Source organism: Rhinoderma darwinii, chromosome 8 (genome assembly GCF_050947455.1).
Source record: "Rhinoderma darwinii isolate aRhiDar2 chromosome 8, aRhiDar2.hap1, whole genome shotgun sequence".
Lineage (NCBI taxonomy): Eukaryota > Metazoa > Chordata > Amphibia > Anura > Rhinodermatidae > Rhinoderma > Rhinoderma darwinii.
The window spans coordinates 114,501,650-114,506,254 of NC_134694.1; the positions used below are offsets into that span (position 1 = coordinate 114,501,650).

Below are 4,605 nucleotides of genomic sequence, written 5' to 3' on the forward strand. Positions count from 1 at the left end.
TAGGATTCTCTTAATATTTTATTTAAGATGTTGGGCCAAATTCTCACACAGGAAGCTGCGTTTAGTCGATCAGGTCCAGCTGCGGAAACTTCCGCCAATCAGCGGTTATTGCCAGGAAAGCCGCGGGTGGCCACTCATTTGTCCTGCTCTTTCCAGCAGTTCTGCTTTATGGCTGATATATTGCAGCGGTCTCAAGTAAGAGGCACCCTCTATAACATCAATACATCCTAAAAAGTGACCAGTTAGGACAACCCCTTTAGTGGTGTTTTTTTTTTTTTTAAAGATAACTCCACCCACAGAAAATACTTCTCCCGCAGATATGTCGTCTGACTAAATGTGGCGGAGACCCAGGTGCTTCAGACGGGCAGCAGATAACTAATATTCACATCACTGTGAACCCTACACATCTTAATAGTACAGTCGCCTTTGTAGAGTTTGGTAGTGGCCGAATTTATGTCCCTCAACTTTCTTCTACTTTGTGAGACGTTTCTGTGGGTGAAATTATCTGAGCGACATTTTCTTACAGGATTTGGCTGAACCGAGATGAGATTATTGTATTTTGCAGGTTCCTTTTAAATTACAGACATGAAATAATGAGACGGGAGAAGATGGGAAGCTGCGATTCCTTGTAGCCTAGAAGAACGTAAGCTCAGGGCAACTCTTGTCTCCATCGCCCTGTAAAGAAGAAAAGTACAAAATGTTAGAGGTCATTATACCGGTCCAATAATACCCTAAAAATGGTCAATAAAATTCTATAACGAAGAAACAAAACAATAATATATGTATTTGTGAATGAGGCCCGTTATGGGGTTTTCACCTGTTCCAGCACGAAGCAGGGGAGAAACTCCCCATATACATGTGCTGTGGTTTGGACTACAAGAAAAAGGATTGTGTAAGTAATTTCAGACTTTTTACCATTCGATTACTGTATAGTGCACCTCTCAAATGACAAACTGAATTCTGGGACATTTCAGCTCTAAAGTCTTAAGAATTGTGAATGTAGCTCTGGAGTATAATACAGGATGTAACCCAGGATCAGTACAGGATAAGTAATGTAATGTATGTACACAGTGACTCCACTAGCAGAATAGTGAGTGCAGCTCTGGAGTATAATACAGGATGTAACTCAGGATCAGTACAGGATAAGTAATGTATGTACACAGTGACTCCACCAGCAGAATAGGGAGTACAGCTCTGGAGTATAATACAGGATGTCACGCAGGATCAGTACAGGATAATAAATATATGTACACAGTGACCCCACCAGCAGAATAGTTAAGGCAGCTCAGTAGTATAATACAGGATGTAACTCAGGATCAGTACAGGATAAGTAATGTAATGTGTGTACACAGAGACTCCACCAGCAGAATAGTGAGTGCAGCTCTGGAGTATAATACAGGATATAACTCAGGATCAGTACAGGATAAGTAATGTAATGTATGTACACAGTGACTCCACCAGCAGACTAGTGAGTGCAGCTCTGGAGTAAAATATAGGATGTAACTTAGGATCAGTACAGGATAAGTAATATAATATATGTACCCAGTGACCCCACCAGCAGAATAGAGTGCAGCTCTGGAGTAGAATACAGGATGTAACTCAGGATCAGTACAGGATAAGTAATGTAATGTATGTACACAGTGACTCCACCAGCAGAGCAGTGAGTGCAGCTCTGGAGTATAATACAGGCTGTAAACCGGGATCAGTACAGGATAAGTAATGTCATGTATGTACAGAGTTACCCAACTTTTTATGTATGTTATATCTCTACATACATAGACATATCTTAAGAGAAAATTCACCCAAAAGTGATCTTCATATTTTCAGTATCAGAATACTCTGAGCAGCGCCAAAAGGACATGGCTGCTCTGTAGAATTATTTCTGGAAAAAGGTAATAGTTCCTAACCACGGACTATATGATTTAAAAAGATAGCAAAACTTTGTTTAATAAATTGTTTAATCATCTAATAGCCGGGGCGTTCTATAGAATAAAAAATAATGAAATAACTTGATCAAAGTCAATGGCAAATAGAATGCGGAACATTTCATATCAGTAACTTACTACACAGAGTCAAAATGTCTAAGGAGCCGCCCACATACGAGCGTATTTGGTCCGTGATATACGCTCCGTACGTCGGCCGCATTAACCAAACACACAGCAGGGAGCCGGGCTCCTGGCATCAGTTATCTATATACACTGGGTGTCACCGCCTCTCCGCGGAACTACTGTCCCGTACTGAAAACATGTTTTCTGCAGCGAGGCAGGGACAACTGGCGTCATAGATAACTGATGCCAGGTGCCCGGCTCCCTGCAGTGTGTTCTGTTAATGCGGCCGACGTACGAAGCGTATATCACGGACCAAACACGCTCGTATGTGGGAGGCCTTAAGGAAAGCATATTAAGGAATGAAAGGGCAAACACCATATAGATGGTGCAGTCTCATGGCAGGGATGGTGATGAGGGGGTTAATCCAGGAGGACAGGGAGGTCCAAAGATTATTGGCTGAGTGGGGGCAGGAGGTTCATCCTAATTCTTGATCCCAGATTTGATATTTCGCTACATGGCGGCGGCATTTATATAAGATATTATCACTTACCATTAGGCTTTGGGGAGATTATTGGACCGTTCAGATGAGGTGTCCGAAGCTGCGAAAATAGGAAATTATTTAAAGCGAAATTCCACCTTTTAGCAATACGTTACGATTGAAATGTAAATATAGAATTAAGTGACTTTGTAGATATTTTTCTTTACTATTTTTATGTTTTGATATTTATTTACTCAGTGACTTTCTATATTCATTCAAAACTGGTCCAGATAACGATTTAGCTCCGTTCTGCGGTCAGTCATGTGACTTTACGAGATAAGTAAAGCATTTACAAAGTTACACAACTTTTCTAAGTAGACTTAAAGGGGTTGTACAGGATATGAAGAACATGGCGGCTTTCTTACACACAGCACCACAGCGGTCCACAGGCGGTGTCTGGTATTGCAGCTCAGCGCCATTAAAGTAAATAGGGCTGAGCTACATACAACCTGTGGACAGGCGTGGCACAGTTTTTAGAAAAAAGCCGCCATGTTTGTCTAGTCCTGCACAAGTCCTTGAAAGGGGTAGTCTTATGAATGTAATCCCTGTTCACATAACATATTGGGGCAAATGGAATTCAAAGATGAGGGTCCACCACTCCGGACCCCCGATATGAGATAGAATAGAGAAGCCCTCTCCGCCCGCTGCAGGCTCCGACGCGGGAGGGAAAACATCTGTCTGGCTGCGGCTTCACCCAGCAAATCTGCCATGGCGGCTGCCAAATTAAATGGGTTGTGTGTGGTGAGAGGACATTTAACTTACAGAGCGGAGTTATCCTGTAACTCAGGTCACAGTACAGTCATTACACTATATACACCACAGTCCCAGGACCCTCTCATATACAGTCACATACCGTCCTCTCATATACAGTCACATACCGTCCTCTCATACAAAGCCCCAGGATCCTCTCATATACAGTCACATACCGTCCTCTCATATACAGTCACATACCGTCCTCTAATACAAAGCCCCAGGATCCTCTCACATACAGTCACATACTGTCCTTTCCTACACAGGTCGCAGCCTCCTCTCCTACACAGGTCGCCGCCTCCTCTCCTACACAGGTCGCCGCCTCCTCTCCTACACAGGTCGCAGCCTCCTCTCCTATATACAGTCGCAGCCTCCTCTCCTATATACAGTCGCAGCCTCCTCTCCTATATACAGTCGCAGCCTCCTCTCCTATATACAGTCGCAGCCTCCTCTCCTATACAGTCGCAGCCTCCTCTCCTACACAGTCGCAGCCTCCTCTCATACACAGGTCGCAGCCTCCCCTCATACACAGGTGGCAGCCTCCTCTCCTACACAGTCGCAGCCTCCTCTCATATACAGTCGCAGCCTCCTCTCATATACAGTCGCAGCCTCCTCTCCTATACAGTCGCAGCCTCTTCTCCTACAAAGGTCACAGCCTCCTCTCCTACACAGGTCGCAGCCTCCTCTCCTACACAGGTCGCAGCCTCCTCTCCTACACAGGTCGCAGCCTCCTCTCCTACACAGGTCGCAGCCTCCTCTCCTACACAGGTCGCAGCCTCCTCTCCTACACAGGTCGCAGCCTGCCCTCCTACACAGGTCGCAGCCTGCCCTCCTACACAGGTCGCAGCCTCCTCTCATACACAGGTCGCAGCCTCCTCTCATACACAGGTCGCTGCCTCCTCTCATACACAGGTCGCTGCCTCCTCTCATACACAGGTCGCTGCCTCCTCTCATACACAGGTCGCAGCCTCCTCTCATACACAGGTCGCAGCCTCCTCTCATACACAGGTGGCAGCCTCCTCTCATATACAGTCGCAGCCTCCTCTCAGATACAGTCACAGCCTCCTCTCCTACACAGTCGCAGCCTCCTCTCAGATACAGTCGCAGCCTCCTCTCCTATACAGTCGCAGCCTCCTCTCATATACAGTCGCAGCCTCCTCTCAGATACAGTCACAGCCTCCTCTCATATACAGTCGCAGCCTCCTCTCATATACAGTCGCAGCCTCCTCTCATATACAGTCGCAGCCTCCTATCATATACAGTCACGTG

General features: G+C 45.8%; 1 long non-coding RNA gene across 1 annotated transcript; it reads right to left on the bottom strand.

The window, feature by feature from the left end:
• LOC142659914 (uncharacterized) lies at window positions 1–2,647 on the bottom strand. Its single transcript, XR_012850390.1, has 2 exons — window positions 2,599–2,647; window positions 1–675 (listed from the first exon to the last, which is right to left on the bottom strand). It is a non-coding gene; the product is annotated as an uncharacterized LOC142659914 (long non-coding RNA).
• Window positions 2,648–4,605: the final 1,958 nt, after the last annotated feature.